Source organism: Salminus brasiliensis, chromosome 8, assembly GCF_030463535.1.
Source record: "Salminus brasiliensis chromosome 8, fSalBra1.hap2, whole genome shotgun sequence".
In the NCBI taxonomy this organism is placed as follows: domain Eukaryota; kingdom Metazoa; phylum Chordata; class Actinopteri; order Characiformes; family Bryconidae; genus Salminus; species Salminus brasiliensis.
This window is the reverse complement of record NC_132885.1, coordinates 5,389,991-5,412,381: the sequence shown is the minus strand read 5'-3', so window position 1 is coordinate 5,412,381 and position 22,391 is coordinate 5,389,991. Positions and strand designations below refer to the sequence as shown.

The window sequence follows — 22,391 nt, the reverse complement described above, 5'->3', positions numbered from 1 at the left end:
TAACCAGCATTCTTACCAACATATAGTATGTTTTCACCTGGATGACCAGCTTTTCAACCCCTGACCAGCTAAAATAAGCAAAATTACATATGAACGTCATTACCTTTCCCCAAATGTCCGATACTTCCGTCCCAACTAAGTTACTGCCCACATCTGAACACACTTCTAAACTCCACCCACTCTCTCCTGCACACATGGACTCCAATGTTGACTCACCAGCGAACACAAACACACACACACACACACACACACACACACACACACTACAAAGACCTGAACAGCACGACATCAGAGAGGGACGCCTCCGAAAAAGAGCAGAAATGACAGAACACAAATGCAGGGAGGGCGAGACGGAGGGCATCCGTTCTTTCAGAAAGCAGGCGAGAGAGAGGAGGCTCGTTAGCATGGCGGTCAGAGACGCTCGCATTGTGAGCCGCTGCTGCAAACAGCACGGGTCAATGGTCAGCTCCTGTGTTGCTCGGAGGTTTGGGTTCATTTCTGAACTTTCTCTCGTAACTTCTCTTTCTTCTCCCCTCCCTCCTGCACGTCCCGCCGCCCGTCCATCTGTCCGTCCAGCCGACTGAATCCTGCCTCCTTTTCACACTCCATCATAGTCTGCACACCTACACAGTTTCCACGAGGCCTAATCCGCTGTGTCCCTCCGAGACGGGATGGGAGAATCGGTGCTGAATTGCAGTGTCAGCATTTTGTGGGAAATTTGCATCATGATTGCATCAGGATTGGTCCTAATGTCCACCTAATTTTTTGGTAAGATGACCCTGAGATGTTCTGATTCTGACAAGCACTTGTCTTGTTCCTGTAGGGACGAACCGCCAATAGAATATGACTCTTTGGAGCAGATAAATGAATATGGACCCTGTTCACGCTAGAGGGGTATATATAAAGCCCCCCAGCATTGAGCTGTGGAGCAGTGGAGGAACTGTGTTCTCTGGAATGATGGATGGTGGAGCTCCATCCAGTACTTTTAGGATGAGTAGGGGATGATGAGGTGAGGTGCTGATCTGATCATCCAACATTCTCCTCCAAAATCCCGTAGAGAGGCTTCCCCCAACAAAAGCAGGATAAGCTCTTTTTAATAATTTCCCAGGATGAGCTGGACAGTCTGCTTAAGCCAGGTGGATAATGCTCCCTGACGTTCCTTGAGAGCACTGAGAATTCATGACCAAGATAAACAACCAAGAACCATTAGTGAGAACCACCAGCCTCGGTATCTCGAACACTGATCCTCCTGACTCGCTATCAGAAGGAAAGGCCTATCTCTGCCCATTCCTTCCGCCCGGCCACGTGGCTCAGGGTGGTTAGCGCTAACGTTCCACTTCAGAGGCTCTTATGACAAGCAGCATAAACAGACTGGAGACAGCAGCTCAGAACACACGCTTGTAAACATGTGTCAGAGTGATCGGGGCGTATGAGGCGGTCTTCTGCTCTCAGCTGTGGGTAATCATCTCTCTCTCTCCTGCTGCAAGAAATTCTAATTAAAAACAAACTACAAAGATTCTGAAGCCCACCAATCCAACACCGCCCCCCCAAACATACACCAACACATCCTACCGCCAGGATGCTCTCTCAAAATCCCACTCTCACCAATTACTCTGTTCTAGAGCGCTCCCTTCAATAGATACTGTACTAGAAAGCTCTTCCCAGTTTCTGATTTTGGAGGAGCATTGCTGTGAGGATTTGATTGATTGAATGATTGCATTCAGCTATCAAAGTAAGATCAGGAGGTTGGATGATCACCACTCTACATCATCCCCAATTCATTCCAAGAGTATTGGATGGAGCACAAACCATCCATCATTCCAGAGAACACAGTTATCCCACTGCTCTAGAATGTTCTAGAATGTTCTCTCGTAGTTACACTCTTCTAGAATGCTCTATCCAAACTACATTGTTCTAGAATGCACTCCCCCAACCACGCTGTTCTAGAATGCTCTATCCCAACTACATTGTTCTAGAATGCACTCCATTTTCACTGTTCTAGAATGCTCCCTTCAAAGGATACTGTTCTAGAAAGCTCTTCCCATTCACACTGTTCTAGACAGCTCTATCCCACTGTTGTAGAATGTTCTATCCCACTGTTCTAGAACATTATCCCCAGTTATACTGATCTAGAATGTTTCCCCCAGTTACACTGTCCTAGAATGTTCTATCCCACTGTTCCAGAAAGCTATATCCCAGTGATCTAGAAATTTCTATCCCACTGTTCTAGAACGATATCCCCACTTACACTGCTCTAGAATGCTCTTGCCCAGTTACACTGTTCTAGAATGATCTTCCCCGGTTACACTGTCCTAGAATGTTCTATCCCACTGTTCCAGAAAGCTATATCCCAGTGTTCTAGAAATTTCTATCCCACTGTTCTAGAACGATATCCCCACTTACACTGCTCTAGAATGCTCGTGCCCAGTTACACTGTTCCAGAATGTTCTCCCCAGCTACACTGTTCTAGAATGCACTTGCCCAATTACACTGTTCTAGAATGTTCTCCCCAGTTACACTGTTCTAGAATGCTTTTTCCTCACTTTTCTAGAATGTTCTCTTTGAATTACACTGTTCTAGAAGGCTCTCTCACACTGTTCTGTTGTCAATGTTGTTTCCATTCACACCATATTTATACCACATTTATACTGATCTAGAATGCGTTCTCTTAAGCATAATGTTCTAGCATGTCCCCCCATTCACACTGTTCTATGTGTTCCCCTAAGTACACTGTCCTAGAAAGCTCTTCCCTATCCACTGTTCTAGAAAGCTCTTCCCCAATCACATTGTTTTAGAACACTCTTCCTCATCCACGCTGCTCTAGAATGCCCTTCCCCAACTATATTCTTCTACAATGTTCTCCCCAATCACATTATTTTAGAATGCTCTTGCCCAACCACACTGTTCTAGAATATCTCCCCAATTACACTGTTCCCCAACTGCAGTCTCCTATGCATACTGTTCTAGAATATTGTCCCCATTCATATGAATCTAGAATGCTCTCCTTTGTTCATGTTGTCCTAGAATGTTCTACACATCCACAATGTTCTATAATGCTCTATGGATGGATGGATGGATGGATGGATGAGAGCTTTGGTGAGTAGGTGAATGGGTGTAAGGATGAATGGAAGGATGAAGTGGTGGTTGGATAGAGACAGGGGTAAAGGGAGGGGTTGAGGGTGGGTGGGTGGATGGGTGGATGATGGATGGATGGATGGATGGATAGGTGGTTGAATGAATATAGAGACGGGTTGAGGATGGGTGCTTCAGAGGATGGTTGGATGGCAATAGTAGGTATGGAACAGGTCGGAAATCAGTAAGCCTAAGATTCAGCATTTCCCTTTGATCCCGGGTGACTGACTGCCGCACAGACGCCGTGCACAAGGTCTGATGAACATGAGAAGACATCAGTTAACCGGATAAATCCTTCCAGGCTCAGACTGCGATCCTCCCATGGGATCCCAATACCTTCATATCAACAAACACCATCATTATCAGTGATCCACATCCAGATGCAGAACTCGGCTCTGCGATGCGGCGCTAATTAACGGACATTAACAGTGGAGTCTGACAAACAATCAGCCTAACGAGCCATGTGGTAAATACTGGGCTCAGGAACAAACACATGAGCAAGACACAAGCTGAGCCGGGAGCGGGGGCTGGATGATATTTGAATCAACGCGTGGGAGGGGGTCTCCGCCTGTCAGAGCCAGAGCCACTCTCGCTCTCTAGCACACCACAGTAGCAAGCGCTCCTTATTGCTCGTCACCAGACAAAACCAGGGAGCTTAAAAACATGGTTGTGATGTCACAACCTCTAACGGATTTATATAAGACCACCTATTCAGCCTACCGCGGTTCCCCAGTGAGGTGATGTGAGGTGTCGGTAGTGCTGATAGTCCACACTCCTTACAGACAGAAACCAGGGCACGGATCGAACCCACAACCCCAGGCCCTTGGACCAGCAACCTGCTGCTCCACCACACCACCAGGTTTCATTTTCCTGTATCACAATCGAACGGATGAACCCAGATCCCCATTGGCAGCTTAGAGGACCTGGACCTAGATCAAAATACACTACATGTCCAAATGTTTGTGGACACCCCTTCTAATAAATGCATTCAAGTATTGCCAATTCAATAGAACTCTCTGGAGCCTATTGGCACCATGCTGCCTAAGGCCAGTAGTGGGCTAGAGGGATACAAAGCCCCCCAGCATTAAGCTGTGGAGCAGTGGAAGAACGGTGTTCTCTGGAACACTCAAGTTGGGGAGTTGGGTATGATGTAGGCTGGTGATCATCCAACATCCTGATCTCACTTTGATTGCTGAATGCAATCAAATCCTCACAGCAACGCACCTCCAAAATCTAGCAGAAAGCACAAACATCTTTTGAGAAGAAACAATGAATGAGAAGGTGTCCCAATACTTTTTTTTCCTGACATATAAGGTTTAACAAACCCTTCATGGTTCTCTGGAGAACCATTGTGGTCAGTGATGTGTGAAGAACCGGTTCTAGGAAGAACCCTACAATATTTGAAGGTTATTGAAAGCTTTACACAATTTCTTTAGGGAACCAAAAATGGTATCAACCATCTATGACAGCACATGCAAAACTGTGGTATGGATTTTCATTTTGACGTAGAGGTTCTTTAAACCTTAAAGATGCTCCTCACAGCTTTGCATCTCCTTTCTGAAAAGAGAACAAGCAACCAGTCTCGGAGTAGGGAGGTTAAAGCTGTTGCTCAGGGCCCATCTGTAGCAGCTTAGCAGACATGGGTATCAAACCTACAACCCTGTGCTCTGACCACCGAGCCACCAAGGCAGAGCTACTGGTGTGGAATTTGGGAAACAGTTAAACGTTGTTCTGTTCCTGACGGTCGGGAAGCGGACCAGGATCCAGATGTTTGCAAGGAGCAGCTGAAGGTCATTTTTTTGAGCATTCCTAGAGTTACGTCTGAATTTCACAGCTTCACAGTGGGTGGAACATGGTCACATAAAAGCCGTGTGGTGACTATTTTGGTGCAGAGCACACACTCACAAACAAAACACAATAAAAATGAAGAGCCTGGTGTTTTTAAAGCTGAAGACCATAAACAGTTGCTTGGACATGGTTCTCATAGAGCAGGCCAGCTCTCTGACCAGTATTTCCCCGCTCTGTGATAAAAGCATCAGGGTGTGTGAACTCGAGAGCTTTCAAACAGGGCGAAAGCCATAGCTGGGCAAAGCAGCCAGCCGCTGAGGCGCAGGGTGTGTGCAGATCACAGAAAGGCAGGAAATTTCACAGCTTTTTACGACGCTGTGGACGACTGGAGCACAAACTAGCTGCAGCATTTACGTCCTCCCAGGCTAACCGATGCTCCACTCCCTCATACAAACACACAGCAAAAATGGTGGGACTGAGCAAGATGAGATCTTGTGAGCTAGCCTGAGGAGCAATGCTTGGTTCCAGATTTCTCAGAAATCAAGGCTATTAAAAAGAGCTGATCCTGCTTCTGTTGGAGTATCTGTCTCTACTGTCCAGAGAAGAAGGCGTTCAACTAGATTTTAAAAGGAGCATTGCTGTGAGGATTTGATTGCATTGTGAGTGATAAGAGTGTTAGTGAGGTCAGGATGTTGGATGATCACCACCCCACCTCATCATCCCCACCACTCCTAAAAGTACTGGATGGAGCACCAACCAACAATCATTCCAAAGGGGCTTTATAGAAATTCAGATTCAGAAGTTCTAGAACTTTAACTTTAACCTAATTCAGATTGTTCTAGAGGGTTCTCCTCACCCAAACTGTTCTAGTGTCCTACCCATTCAAAGTTCTAGAAATTCAACCTAATTCAGATAGTTCTAGAGGGTTCTCTTCATCCCAGCTGATTCAGTGTCCTACCCCATTCAATGCTCTATAACTTTAACCTAATTCAGATTGTTCTAGAGTGTTCTCCCCATCCTCAGTTAGTGACAAGAGCTTTAGTGAGGTCAGGATGTTGGATGATCACCACCCCACCTCATCATCTCCAACTCATCCCAAAGGTACTCGATGGAGCACCAACTATCATTCCAGAGGGGCTTTATAGAAATTCATAGTGTTCTAGAGGGTTCTCCTCATCCGAACTGGTTAGTATCTCACTTCATTCAATGTTCTAGAAGTTCAATCTAATTCAGATTGTTCTAGAGGGTTCTCCTCACCCAAACTGTTCTAGTGTCCTACCCATTCAAGGTTCTAGAAAGTCAACCTAATTCAGATTGTTCTAGAGTGTTCTCCCCATCCTCTTTTAGTGACAAGAGCTTTAGTGAGGTCAGGATGTCGAATGATCATCCCCCCACCTCATCCTCCCCAACTCATCCCAAAAGTATTGGATGGAGCACCAACCATCCATCATTCCAGAGGGGCTTTATAGAAATTCATAGTGTTCTAGAGGGTTCTCCTCATCCAAATTGCCCTAGTGTACTACCCAAGTTCTAGAAATTCAACCTAATTCAAATTGTTTTCAAGGGTTCTCTTCATCCAAGAGGATTCAGTGTTCTACTCCATTCAATATTCTATAAAAAGTATTGGATGGAGCACCACCATCATTCCCCTGCTCAACAGCTCAATGCTGGGGGGCTCATGCTAGAGGGGTATAACAAACAATGGAATTGTTTGATGGCCCATGGTACCAATAAATGTTAAGACCCTTTTAACCTGATGCAAAGGTTAAAGGAAGAGCCATCAAACAAATTTGGGAAGGTTCTTTAAACTTTAAAAAGGTTCCTCACAGTCTCACATCTCATTTCAAAACCATGCTTCTTTAAGGAACCATCTGTTGAACAGTTCCTCATGAGACCTACAGAGGTTTTTCTATGGCATCGCTCCAAATGACCCTCTTTGGCACCTTTATTTTAAGAGTTGGCTTTTTTTCCTTCAGTCTGATCTGAGCTGAGCTGAGCTGAGGGGGTCCAGAGCAGAGCATTAGCTAATGTTAACGTTCTGTAGCTCATCTACACAGGGTCCGCCAACAGCAGCCCCCCGCTGCTAAAGCGAGGCACAGGATGTATACATAACTCCACGCGTTACAAACGACTTCCTCAACTGCAGCCGTCCATCCTGCCGTCCGCCTCTCACATCAAATAATGATCCCAGCACTCTCCAGTGCACACACACACACTTATTCACACATACACACACTACCAGAGGCCATCAGATATCCATCAAATGCTGAATTGTTCATCAGAAGAATGGACTCGCGACTCCTAAACAAAACAGGCTGGTGACCATGATCATCACAGAGGAACTGATCCATCAGAGTGATCGGATCTTCTTCTCCCCCGTCAGAACAGGACCGGTTCTTCCTGCGGTCTTTTTACAGGGCTGTTCTGTTGCTTTTGGTAGTTGGATGGAGGTGCTCGGTGGTTTTGGCCCAGTTGGTGCTGACTAACCCTTTCCACTCTCCCAAACACTCCTGGCTTCGCTGAAGAGACTCTTCAGTCCAGAGCCGTGGGTGGCTCCCCCGCACGTTGGCAGCCCAAACTCTGTTGCCCTGGCAACGCGCACAGAGTCAGTTTCCATAGCAACAAATAACAGCATTAGGGAGGCCTTCAGCTAGAGGATGGAAATTCAGAAGAGGGGGGAAGCCAACAGTAAGCGCTATACATATAGATATGAGAGAGAGAGAGAGAGAGAGAGCGAGAGAGAGAGAGATAAAAAAAATGTGTTGAGATGAAGAAAAAGAAACCAAGACACAAAGAGAGAGACAGAGAAAGGGACAGAATGTCAGAAAGGAAAAACAAAGAATGAGAGATACAAAGAGACACAGAGGGAGAGAGAGCATGAGAGCGAGAGCGAGAGAGAGAGAGAGAGAGAGAGAGAGAGAGAGAGAGAGAGAGAGAGAGAGTCGGGGGAAGATAGAGAGAAAAAGGAGGCACAGAGAAAGGGAGAGAATGACAGGAAAGAAAGAGGGAAAGAGAGAGAGACCCCAGGGAAGAGAAAGCACTGATGAACAGAGAGAGAGAGAGTGCGAGAGAGAGAGAGAGAGAGAGAGAGAGAGAGAGAGAGAGAGAGACAAACAGAAAGAAGATAAGATAAGAAGAAAGGAGAAACAGAAGACGAGAAAGACAAAAGAAAAAAGACAAAGAGAAATAGAGACAGGTGGAGAGAGACAGAGAGGGGGGGGGGGGGATAGACAGAAAGAGAGTAAGTGAGGGACCTCACCAGTAAACCTTAACACGCCTGTATCAACAACACCCACAAAGCTTTCATTAACAAACCATCTTTCCTCAAAGCTACAGATGTTACGAATATTTTGAGAAAAAAAAAGAAGAAAGAAAGAACCTGAAGGAGAACCTGAAGGAGAACCTATAAGAGAACCTGAAGGAGAACCTGACTGAAAAACTAAGGGAAAACCTGAAGAAAGAAAGAAATAAAGATATGAAGAAAACAGAAAAGAGAAACAGCAGGGAAAAGAGACGACAGATAAACACACAGAGAGAGAGAGAGAGACAGACAGCGAGAGAGAGAGAGAGAGAGAGAGAGAGAGACAGAGAGAGAGAGACAGAGAGAGAGAGAGAGAGATCGAGACAGAGAGAGAGAGAGAAAGAGAGAGAGAGAGAGAGAGAGAGAGGGAGGGAGGGAGAGAGAGGGGAGCAGAAAAAAAGAAAGAAAAGAGACAAATAAAAGACAAAGGGAGAGACAGAAAGGACAGAAAATTATGGGGAACGAAAAAAAGGATGAAGACAGGGAAAGACAAAGAGAGAGAGAGACACAGATAAACAGAAAGAGATAGAGAGAGATAGAGAGAGAAAGAGAGAGAGATAGAGAGATAGAGAGAGAGAGAGAGACAGATAGAGAGAGAGCTGTGCTGCTTTGTGTCTCCTGGGTTTCATCATGTACTGGGACCTGCAGACTGGCAGTTCTAGTCCAGCCCAGTCCACAGCGGGTCAGAATTCAGTCAGACAGCCCTGATGAACGTCTGAAGAACGTGTGATGAACAGCTGATGAACAGCAGTTTGACTATCAGGTTATCAGTAAAGACCAGTAGTTTATTTGCATGATGGAACGAGTCGGACTCGCTCAGGTCTTCTCCTCCAGGCCTCTGTTCGTTACTGATTGTGCTTAACAATCAACACCACAGCACTCGGAGAAGAGACGAGGCAGCACCTCCAGAAGCTGTAATTTGAGCTCATCTGGTTGCCCATCGATAGATCCGGCTCCTGTGACATTTACAAAGGTCGCAAGCCAGTAACCTGACCTATGACCCCAGTCAAATCATGCAGCCGAATCACCCAATCAAAAAGGAGAGTGTGTGAGTGTGTATTTACATGAGTCCTTTATAAATGAAAAAAAAGGACCAGAGGACAAAGACTGGCCACCGGACACGAAATCTGATATCCGTGTAAGATCACATGTGTCTTGAGGTCAGCACGGTCAGGTTACTGGGCTGACCCTGGGCCAGTTTCTGATGTGCTGCAGTGAGGATCAGCTCTTTCCGGGACGTAGACGGTCTCTGGGACGCACATGTCGACAACCGCGGCCAGAAAAACAAGCCCAGCACGTCGCGGCTCCACTGGCAGCCCAGAACAATGCCAAATGGCTTTACCAGGATCAAAACCAAATGGATTCAGTTTGAGTCTCTTTAAGGAGTTTAAACCTCATCCAGGAACATCTGACTTTAGAGCTGTAGAGCAGAGTGTATCAGAGAAATAAGCCAATCCTAATATATGTATGTATGCTCGGTGTCTCACAAAAACCTTGGATCTCCAAAACGGAGCAGGAACTGCAAAACACTTTCAGTGGAATTCAATGGAACGTTCCAAGAAGTCATTCGGGAGCATTTCTATTGGTCTGTTTATCATCATGAGAATATTATGAATATTTAAATACATTTACATTTACAGCATTTTTTATCCACAGCGCTTCACTATTTACTCAAGAAAAACCTCAGCTAGTTTAAATAGACTAAAACTCAAAGATCCTCTAATCTTAGACTCTACTAAACACAAGTCAATATGGAGACCACAGTACTCTTCTCTTCGCCTGAGTACTCTCAGAAGAGGAGGGTCTTCAGTCTGGGTTTGAAGACAGTGAGCATTGTTTTCTGTTCGGCCACCCAGTGGAAGTTTGTCCAATACTTTGGTGCAGGACAGTAAAAAGTCTGGACGTTCGTCTTCCGTGGATCTTAAAGGATGGCGGGTCGAGCTGAGCCGTACTTGAAGCTGGAAGGGCTCTTGGTGCAGATTGGCTTTTGACCATCGCCATCAAGTACGGAGGAGCTGGCTGGTCCGGTCTTAACATCAGGGTTCTGAATCTGATGACCTGGGCAGCAGCTACAGGAAGCCAGTGAAGAGAGAACGCAGCAGTGGAGGAACATGGCTGAATTAGGAACGTTGAAGACGACCCGTGCCGCTGCCTTCTGGATAAGTTGCAGGGGACTGATGGTGTGCAAAGGGAGACCAGCCAGAAGGGAGTTGCAGTAGTCAAGTCTGATCACCTACGTAATAGTGGGAATAACCTCCCTTGGCTTGGATTGGCTAGCGAGACGTTGTGGCGTGGACTGGAGTGGAGTAGTGCATACATAAGAAGATAGGAATGCACGTAATCTCTGTGGTAAATCTGAATAATCCCATTGTGCTGCTGCTGCCCAGTCGATCGCTCTCTGCGTCTTGGAGGAGATGCAAACACTAGACTTTCCCGGGGAAGTTTTCCCACGCCCTTATTCTCATCCTGTCTCTGTCTCTTGCTGCCTGTCTGTCTTTCTGTCAGTCCAGCTCCATGTCGATGAGATATGGTGTCTCTCAGCTTTGATAGGGGGGTGTGTCCAATAGGGAATCAAAGGGTTTTCACCACTCTCTGACTGGTTCAGAGGCTGGTTGCTATGGATACATACCGTCCCAGATAAAGTATAAATGAGCGTTGGAGCTATGCATGTACATACACACAGGGTGGTATTCCTATCTTTGTGAGGCCTTCTCACTGCCTTCTGTATAATGTAGCGTGTTATAGTTAATATAGCATCTCTCTGTAAATCATGGTCCCTTTACATTTGGTGAAGATGGTATGAAGGGAGAGTTGACATAATAATAATTTATAATAATAATAATTTATATAATAATATTTTTTTTCCCCAGATCTCATGGGATTCAGCCAAATGAATTAGGGATGTACTCATTTGAGAATGGTTAGCAAATTATTATTACCCATTATTATTATTATATCCTGAGAACCACCCATTCTTTCCCTAATGTGTGGAAAGGCAGACTGCACGGCTAGGTGCTTGAATTTTATACAACTGTTTACAACATGAAACAAAGATTAAGATGTGTCCCAATACTTTTTTCCATTAAGTGTTTTACCTTTAAACGTCAAAATTTATCAGCCGATATGATTCTGAGATCAGCAATCGCCCAAACCTACAACATCTAAAAGAGATTTAGTCCCCATAAAGGGCTGAATACGCACACAAACACACATACACACACACACACATTGTTCGGATCCTAACTGCTTTTCATTACCAAGGCTGTCCCCAGCATGCTTTGTCAGCATCAGTTAAATATAGGAGCTGGCAGGACGTGAGCCTCCTTCTCAAGGCTTTTCTCTGCTTAAGCTTTTGGGCCGACAACAAGGGATGCGTAAAGAAGCATGTGCTTGGGTCAGCCACAACACAAGATTGACTTAACAAATCAAAAACACAGGCAGCTTCTTTCCCTGCGGAGGAAACTATGTGAGGGCAAAACAAAGAAGCCTCGTTACCGACCCCTCTGCTGGAGAACTGGGCTGCGGAAACCTCTGTCCTGTGCAGACTCCCTGTTGACTCCCTGCGAGGCCCTTCTTGGGAGTACCTTTGCTTTTTCCACTGTCTGATTTTAATCCTGTCATTTCCTATTGTGTGCAGCTTTTACAGACATTTAAGCGCTTTTAAGCTCCACCATAATCCGAATAATCTAATCACGACTCTGCTCGCCTTTCTTAAGATGGCTTTTCAGCGTAGTTCCTTGAAAAGTGCTCTTAGATAATGGTGTCCTTTCAGGGCCCATCACCACAGGCCTATTTTCCACTCGGGATTAGGGCTGTGTATCGGCAAGAACCTGGCGATACGACGCTTATCACGATACGGGGATTACGATTCAATACACTGCGATATATTGCAATACTGTAAGCCAGGCGATTTACTGCAATTTTAGGAAAACTGTCAGTGTAAAAAAACACACCCTCATCTGCATAAAATCTGGGATCTGAAGACAGAGTACGACACTGCCCTCTAGTAGTCGGAGTAAAACATAACTCAAAGTAAACCACTGTCTGCCACCAATCTTTACACACTGTAAAAGTGCAGCAATTCAATAAATACATTATTGTCAAATACACTATATGGACAAAATTATTGGGACACCTATACATTAAACTTACAGGACCTAAAGTGCTTGATTTTATATACCTGTGGAAATGGGACTGAAAGAAACACCAGGTGTGTCCCAATACTTTTGTCCATTTAGTGTATCACCTTGAAATATCAGCAGTTATTTGCATATATGATTCTAAGATCAGCATTTGCTCCCCATAATGTGCTGAAAACACACACACACACACACACACACACACACACACACACACACACACACACACACACACTGTTCTATCAGATCCTTTTAGTTTTTACCTAAATAAATGAAGTCTGCTGTACGTAAAACTGGATATATCCCATTTATACCTCTGTTTTGAGTAGGGTTGCACCAATCCGATATTAGGAACGGTATCGGTCCCGATATTAACAAAAGTAGCTGGATCGGGTATCTGATAATTAGGCAGATCCATGGAACCGATCCTTTCACTTTAATTTGTTGGTGTGAGACTGCACTAGATGTGCAAATAAATAAATAAAAAACATTTAATTTAGTAATTTATATCTGTGTTAATTTATATTTATATTCTATTTATATTATATTTATTATTAATATAATACATATAATATAAATATAATTATTAATATCTATCAAATTATATTATAATATAATATTAATAACTATAACTATAATATTAATAAATTATAGTATATAAAGTGATGTTTAAGTCAATCCTGATGCCTTAAGTCTCTCCCACATGGTGAAGTGTATGATTTATTAATTCAGCAATGGTATCAGACGGGTTTTGGGTATCGACCGATATGCAAAGTTTATGTATCAGTGTCAGAACTGAAAAAGCCGGATCGGTTCATCCCTAGTTTTGAGTTAGGTGAACACTTGTGGTCATTTTTCAGGTCTATGAGTTAAAACAGCTTGAATACTAATTATGTTTATCCGGTTGCCGTTGGAAACTGGATAGTGATTGGCCCATAAAAGCTTAAAAACATCACACACAACAAAAACCCTGAATAATAAGTTCAATATTATACAGATGGTTTGTGTGTGCAATACAACTTATTTGAGTAGTACTCACACCTGTCTACTGTCACAGTAGCGGAATGCATTCATTAGAAGGGGTGTCCATAAGTATTTGGACATATATTGGAGTATATTAGTTATTTCAAGTTTACGTCACATTGGCTGATCACACATGAAATTTTTTTGTGAGGGACCCCCCATGATAATAATATGTTAATAGCTTCTTAATGAGATTTTAAGTGTTTTGACCTTTTAAAAATCCATTATATTTAGATTTACATTGATGGTATTTAACAGATGCTCTTATCCACAGCCAATAACAAAAGTTAGCTTAGTCATTCACTCAGAATATCCAAAGCTAGAGCCTGAATTCAAGGTAATTATGAGCGTGACGCTGCCAGGAATGAGCCACACGATACCAAATGCAAACCATTTACAAGCAATGCACAATTACTAAAAGAGGAGCGTAGAGACTGAATCCATCTCCAAGTGAATTACACCTCTGATGGATGGATCTCTGCCCTTCACCCATGGCTAGATGCACTATAAGCCTCTAATCCCAATTAAATGCGCAGGGATATATTGACTCATATGGAGAAGAATTCCTTCCTGAATCCAGGATATATAATTTGTTATATAACACCCTGCAATGCAGCACAGCATCCGGCAGCGTCCGGCAGAATTCACAATCGTGTGTATCCTCTTTCTGGTTACACTCACCAATGTTCTCTCACTACAATACCCAGCATGCATTATGCAAATATGTCATACAATGAACGGGATTCCCCCCACGGCGATCCTGACTGCTAAGTCCTCACACAGCCACTGCTGAGCCTCTGGCTTCGCTCTGAATTAGCATTAGCATTAGCATCCAGTTAAAAATAAAAAAAAAAAAGAACAGAAAAATTGCTCGACTTTTGAAAAGTTCCTCCTACCTTCCAGATGGGTCATCAGAAGGTGGTTTTTCTGAGCTGGAAAATCTCGCTCTAAAGAAAGAGAGCGAGAGCACTGCAGCGCTGTTGTAGGAGGCGAGTAGGCATCTCAACAGATGTAGCGCTGGTCCAGAGGTGGTCTGGAGTGTCCCTTTGACCACACTTTGAACCAGTGGTAAGGTGGACCCTTATTGGTGCTATATACTATACTATATATTCTGTAAGGAACCATTTAGTAAAGGTTTGGTTTATATATATGAACAAATTTTTAACCACAGCAAGAACCACACATCTATAGAAAAGGTCAGGGCTCTGTATGGGCCTTTAAAATCAGGTTCTTTGAGCCATAATACAGAAGAACCACTTTTCCATCCAGGGACGTTGAGACATGATTCTTAAAAAACTGCTTTTACAATAGGAACCCTTCAAGAACCCCTTATAAAAGAGTATACCGCAAATTGCATTGACATGTTCAGGGGGAAACTGTACACAAGGCCAAACATATGAGCTGTGGTTTACCAGAGAATGCCATGGAGTGAGTTCTATTGATTGTCTATGGGAAAAATGCATGATCATGGTGATTGACTGAAGGCTTACACTATTTTAATGCACAAAATTCTCTCAAAAGAAACACATTTATCTTCAAATTTATCTTAAAACCATTGAATATTTAAATAATATTGAATGCATGCCATTTTAAAATCTTCAAATGAGAAATATTAGATAATTAGGCCCGATTTAGGATGATTTCCTAAAGATTTGTGAAGATATCATTTTGTTAACCCCCCTTTTTTTTCTTGCATGCATGTGTGTGTTTGTGTGTGTGACACAGTTTTTCTCCATTTCTGAAATCAAAAGACTTGAATGCTCCCCCAGAAGAGATGGAGGGAAGCGGGGGGACAGCAGGTCACCAGAGAACACTCCTACATCAGCCAACACTTCCAACAGATGGTCCGAGATTAGCATAAACACAAAAAAAAAAGAAAGAAAGAAAGAAAGAAAAAGGGTCCATACAAGCCAAGCTAGTTTCCTATTCACGATCAGACCCTTAAGGAAGAGAATGAGGGGGGTGGCCTTGCTGAAAGATGCCCTCTTTGTACATCCGATAGCTGTGCAGCGTGGGGGGCAGGGAAAGTATAGGCTCCTGGTGGTTTTTAGAGAGAGCCTGGAGAGACAGCACACACACAGGCACATCTGCCACAGGCCGAGCTGGAAGGCAATTTGGGCGCGACGCATTTTCTGTGCCCAGTACTCTGGGATGAATAGAGGCCTGCATGATGAACATCTGGCAAATGCCCCCCAAATGAGGAGTGATGAATGATAAGGCCAAGGTCCCGCAGAGAAAGGGGGGTTTGTGTCGGAGACCTCTCTATGGGGCTCTAATACAGTGGCTGCTTATCTGAAGGGGGGGGGGGGGGGGTTATTAAACAGGCTGATGGAGATAAACAATATTTCTGTAGGTCAGTTTTTGCTCGCCACAGCTCTGAAACACAGGAGGTTCTCGCAGTGGACCATATTTCGGGTGTACCAACAGAGTACTGGGGTACTGGGTCCAGCGTCTCACTACTGAGCTGTGCATTGGCAAGAACCTGGCGATACGATAACACACAAGAGCTACGATTTAATAGATTGTGATACGCTATATGTCCAAATGTTTGTGGACACCCCTTCTAATGAATGCATTTAGCTAAATGTACACACACACACACACACACACTACTGCCACTACTGTCAATAGAATAGCAGATGACCATGGACCTATCGGCACCATGCGGCCTAATGCCAGGTATGGAGGGGTTTAAAGCCCCCCAGCGTTGAGCCATGGTGCAGTGGAACTCTGGAACGATGAATGGTGCGCCGTCCAATACTTTTAAGATGATTTTGGGATGAGGTGGATTGGTGATCATCCAACTTCCTGACCTCACTAATGCTCCTGTCGCTGCAGGCAATCAAATCCACACAGCAATGCTCCTCTAAAATCTAATAGAAAGCCTTCCTCCCTGGAAAACAGCAGGATTAACTTTTTAACTCCCTTGATTTCAGAAAGAAACAATGAATGAGCAGGTGTCCCAAAACTTTTGTCCATTTTGTGTATATTGCGATACTGTAATCTTGCTTGATATTTGTTCCCTCACACTCCTATACACAAGTCAGTCAGTTCACTGCAGAAGTTCAGCACCAGAAGGAGTGGTCTCCATGAGCCCCGAGCATGTGGCCCACTTACCCAACCAGAGAACAGGCCTAGCGGCCAGGTCGGCTCAAATTCCCACCACGCTTCACAAGCTGCCACTGCTGAGATGGCATGCCGTTCTGGAGCTCTGCAGGAGGCATGGCGTACCGCACTGACTCCAGTGCCATTGGCTAAGCATCGGGTTATGAGGCTAATAATACAATGCTAATGTGTGGGCGATCACAGAAGAAGACCTGATGTGAAAGATCTGATGAATTTGCTGCTGCTTTGCTCTGTCAGTGCTGCCTTTAGCTACACAATGATCCCCCAACCCCAAATGTAGCAGACATGTTTGATGTCTGAAGTTTAGAGTTTAGTTCTTTGGTTTCTCATGTGCAAATTGAGAAATTCAGGCTCTGGGCTGCTCCCTATATATATATATATATATATATATATATATATATATATATATATATATATATATATATATATATATATATATATATATATATATAGACATTAGACCTTGCACTGCTCAATTCAGGCCTCTAAATTCACTGTGCATCAACCAATGCATACTGATTATACTGCATGAGTCCACAATGACAGCAAAACTGAGAGTACGGAGGACCGCACCGAACCGTACCGGCCACCAAACCAGCTCTGACCGGTCAACTACACCAGTATGGACCCCACAAGACCTCTAAATATGCCCTGTGGTCTCTGGCACTAATACTAATGTTAGCAGGAGAGCCTTTAGGTCCTGTAAGTTGTGAGATGGGTCCTCCATGTGCCTTGACACCGATTCAGCGGTTGTCCATCTTCTAAGCACGTTTTGTGGGACACTGCATATTGGGGACACCCCACCAGACATGCTGATGTTCTGGAGATGTTCTGACCCAGTCTACTAGCCATTACAGTTTGGTTCTTTTCAGAACGGCTCAGATTTATCACCTTCAAGAACTGACTGTTCACTTGCTGCCTAGTATATCCGCCTCCAATGACAGCTGCCACAGTAATTAGGCATCAGTGTTATTCAGCTGCCAGTGGTTTTAATGTTAATGGTAAATTGATAAAGCGTCACAAACCACATCAGCAAGATTATTTGACCTGGTCTCGAAGGATGACGGATGGACAGATATGTCCTGTACAATGCTAACTAATTAGTACACAGTTCCTTTACTTGTTAGCTAAATTAGCTTAATAGCTAACATAAAGAAGCAGATTTCCGATACCAAATAATGGTACACAGGTGTGGGACTGATTTTGGGATTTGGTTCTGCATTGGTTGACTAGATATACTGAGATATGCTGAAATTTCCAACGGACGTTCGACCAGAGAACTTTGTACGGTCATCGGGTCAATAGAATGATTAGCTAGTCAACTTAATCCACAGACCAGGGCCTGTTTGTTCACCACTGTCCGTCCCCCATACAGCCGGACACAACTTTGCCTACGCCAAAACAAAATCAGGTCAGCTGGGCTGCCGCTTATATTTCTGAAACAGTTAAGTGGAACTTGATGATTCTGCTTTACAACTGAGGGCAGCTTAAGGGGCCCTACGGTCGTAAGTACTAGCTAAAGAGATCCGGAGATTGACTGCTGAGTAGATTTGTGTATCTGTAGGCTAATTAAATGGACAGATACAGTGCAATGGCAGTGAATTTTATCACCAGCGTAATTGCAATAGCTAAACAGTTCAAGTAACAGCAATTTGCCTTTGTCAGTCCACCCTAATGACCCCCCGTCCCCAAGAGCCTTGCTGGGCTTGGAGGACTGACGGGTGATAAACATAGACTTGTGAATGCACAGCATCAGCAGGTTTTCCAGATCATGACGCTTTGTTCCCAGCCTAGAGAGACAGGCTTATTTGTTGGTCTCCCAGTTTCTGGATAAGTGATGACCACTTAGGTTAGGTTAAGAAGTTTCAGAGGTATCATAGCACATATAGCACATACAGCTTCCTGTAGCTGCTGCCCTCATCAGATTCAAAACCCTGATGCTGGCCTACAAAGACAAGACTGGACCAGCCAGCTCCTCCGTACTTGATGGCAATGGTCAAAAGTTGATCTGCACCAAGAGCCCTTCCAGCTTCAAGTACGGCTCGGCTCGACTCGCCATCCTTTAAGATCCAGGAAGACGAGCGTCCAGACTTTTTACTGTCCTGCACCGAAGTAGTGGAATGAGCTTCCCCTGGGTGTCCGAACAGCAGAGTCCAACGCTCGCTGTCTTCAAACCCAGACTGAAGACCCTCCTCTTCTGAGAGTACTTGGGCAAAGTGTAGTGTAGAGTATTATGGTCTCCATATTGACTTATATTCAGTAGTATCTCAGCTTAGAGGGATCTTTTGGATTCAAACTAGCTAAGGGTATTGTGAAGAGCTTTTGTAAGTCGCTCTGGAGAAGTGCGCCCACTAAATGCCATAAATGTGAATGTAGCATGTAAATATAGCACATAGACCTAATATCACTACAATAAGGTAAGTAACAGCTTCTAAACTGAGTGTGATTTTCTTGGACCGAAAAACGGCTTCGATTTTCAGCATAGTGGAACTTTCACGCCATGTCTGATGTGTTTTTTGTCCAAACACTCGAGGGAATCGACAAGATGGATTCCTTGAGTAGCAACAGCAGCAGCAGCCATCATGAATTTAGCATTTTACTTGCTGCACCTAAACGACATCCAGACACAGGATTTACCCCGTTCTACCAAAAAGACAACAACAGGGGGAGCTCAAGAACTAGAGCTGTAGAACGAGCTATTCCGAAGGTATTTCCGTATGTCAGTGGGATGGTTTGAGGCTCTGGACGAGGATCTTCATGCTTGTTTGTTTGGTCTGCAACCATGGCGATGAAGCTCTGATTGGTCAGCCTGATTTTTAACGCATCCAACAATGCAGAAAAACGAGCAGGCTTAGCGCCGCAGTCGTTTTTAAAACTATATGCAACGATATGCATTTTTTGAGGCCTTGTAAGTAGTCTTTTTTGCTCGTGGGTGCCCCCTACAGTTGGGGAGGGTAAGTCACTTTTACGCCACTTTTACGGCAAGTCCACTATTTGTAGAATGGGTAAAACTAAAGCACCTCATGGGAGAAGTAGAGTAAAGACTTTATACAACACCACCAAAAGCTAAAGGAATCGCGTCCAAAGTGATGATGACGTTTTCAGCACTCTCAACCCTCTCACCCGTGCACTCTCCACCGTCCACGAAATATCACTCTCCTCATCCCTGTGATCACACACTTGCATAAACATGGATGGCAGGCCAGTCAGCGCTCCCTGCTTTTTATTAAGTTTTCGAATGCACTGTTTGTAGAAAGAATGTCACCTAATTGGATCTGTAAGTGAAAGATTAGCCTCTGATTGCCATCAGTGGCAGTAATTGTTTTCGAAGAGGCTTTTTGAAGGAGCTTTGAAGTTGAGAGCTCTGCTTCCCCTGGATGCTCTCCAGAGGTTGGATTAGAGAATAAAGGCAGATGATGTCCCCGATGTCCTCCAGGGTCAGGACAAAGTGCACAACATGTATGGTGGACGAAATGTTTGTTTGTACGAAAAAAAAAAAAAAAAAACATCCTGCCTTACTCTGGTCTGGCCTCTAAGAGAAGCAACGGCCTGAGCGTGTGAATCGAGAAGAGTGTGAAGCACGGTCTCGGTGTTCTCCTGCATGCTACTGTTCTCCAGAAAAACATGTGGCCATCTGCTCACCAGTAAAAGTCCCCCTTTACGTCCTCTAAAATTAAAACCACTCCATCCTGTCCATTCGGCCTCTTTGTTGGAAGAGAAAGTGGCGCTTCCCCAGGTCTGAGAGACGTTCCAGAGAGTAACGGCAAGTCTGCTGACATCTGGATGGAGTTGCAGAAGGTACAGGCAGAACCTTTATCATTACTAGAGTCTGGCAGCCAATGTTGTACATTTGGTTGTGTACTTCAAGAGCTTTGCATTGCTGGAAAGAGACTCAACAGTCTTTTGTGCTCCCACTATGACCTGTGGGTCGCAAGTTTGAATCCCAAGCCATGCCACTTGGCCATCATCAGCTGCCAGGGTCTGAGAGAGCGCAACTGGCTGGTCTCTCTCCAGGTGGGTAAATGGCGCTCTATCCCCCCATCCCTCTTAAAGCAATGTTGGCCGGCACAGGTGTCTGTTAGGTAGTGCGGTGGAGCTGGGGGCATTTCGAAAAGAGAAGGAGGCTGGCTTTGGAGCTGGTGGCAGTTCGAAAAGAGGTGGTGGCTAGCTTTAGATGTGTCTGAGGAGACATGTGTTTAGCCCTAACCCTCCTAGTGCGGAGATAATCGCTAGTGCTAGGGGAGCTAAATTCATGCTGCTGCAAGGTAAGTGTTGTAAAAGACGTACAGGCAACTGCCTTTCTGCCAGCACCCGGAGAGCAGCGAGGGTGAAGGGCCTTACTGAAGGACCCAACAGTGGCAGCTTGCCAAGCCCGAATATCGAACCCACAACCCTGTTATCAGTAGCCTGGAGCTCTAACCGCTGAGCCACCACAACAACCTTTTTCAACAGGTGATACTGGACATGGTTCTCCTGAAGCATGATGCGCAAATAATAAAATAAAATAAAAATAAAATAATATTAATAATAATTTAAATAACTTCACTCAAGGCTTCTTTGATATCTAAGTTTTTTATTAATGAGACCTGTATCGTAAATTCATATTTCTCGAGAGTTTTCATGACCTGAAACCTACAGACGAGACTTGAAATGGTCCACAGCGGAGAATCACACAGCCAATGTGTAAACGTATCCATGCACAAACAGACAGATTGCATTTTTACACTTGCCCTAACACAAGACCGCAGTTGCAAACACACATACACACACGCACACACACACAGATCCTCACCAGAAAACATTCACAGTGCATATGAGAAAGTGGTGGGCTTTGCCATGCCTAATTAAACTCAAGAGGGCTGCAGAGTTCCTCATGAAACCCACCACACTGTCTGTCTGAGGTTCTTCCCAGTCATAATAAGGTCCTCTCCAATAGAAAATGTTCCAGAGCCCTGTTCCAGAGATGAACACATACTAAGACACTCCTCTGCTTTGGAAAAATAAACGTCTCAGTGTCTTGTAACACACACTAAAGACCAGCATCTTCAACAATTAGAGGTGTAGCAATACACACAGCCATCAAAACCCATTAAATTTATGATACTGGTGATGGTCTGATGGAAATTCTGTACAAAATCTGAACTGAATAACTGTATTCATGCTGTCCCAAGAACTAATGAGGCTAGACATGACCATGCTGGAGTGGGGTGCGAGTTGGGGCTGGTGTTTGCAGAATCTGGTGCTCAAAGAAAGCAACTGCATTAGATATCACAATTTATTTGATGCCAGTTTTTTGTTATTATATTTAATTATTTCTTTATTTCCCATCATTATTCATTATTAGCAAAAACATACAGTGGTGGCTCAGCGGTTAGAGCGCCGGGATATCGATAACAGGGTTGTGGGTTCGATTCCTGGGCTCGGCAAGCTGCCACTGTTGGGCCCTTGAGCAAGGCCCTTTACTCTCTCTGCTCCCCGGGCGCTGGAGTTGGCTGCCCACCGCTCTGGGTGTGTGTGTGTACTCACTGCCCCTAACACATGTGTGTGAGTGTGTGTTCACTACCAGATGGGTTAAATGTGGAGGACACATTTCGCTGTACAGTGTACAGTGACAAATACGTGCACCTTTACCTTTTACCTTATACAATATGATATAAAACAAGAAATAATGGGGGTGATTATGTGTGCACCAACTGACCCCTCACACAGGTGACTATCCTCCATATCACTGGTATGCAGCAGTCTAACAGATGCACACATGGTACAATCTAGGTGGCTCGTCAAATGCAATAAATGAGAGTATGTATGTGTGTGTGTGTGTGTTTCAGAGACCGCTACATGACGCCTCCAGGGGCTCAGAGCTGTGTATGAAGAGGAGATCA

The 22,391-nt window shown here is 44.4% G+C and overlaps 1 protein-coding gene across 11 annotated transcripts in view; it reads right to left on the bottom strand.

The window, feature by feature from the left end:
- map2 (microtubule-associated protein 2) overlaps window positions 1-22,391 on the bottom strand; it is a 182,557-nt gene that overhangs the window by 139,281 nt on the left and 20,885 nt on the right. The window lies entirely within an intron of this gene.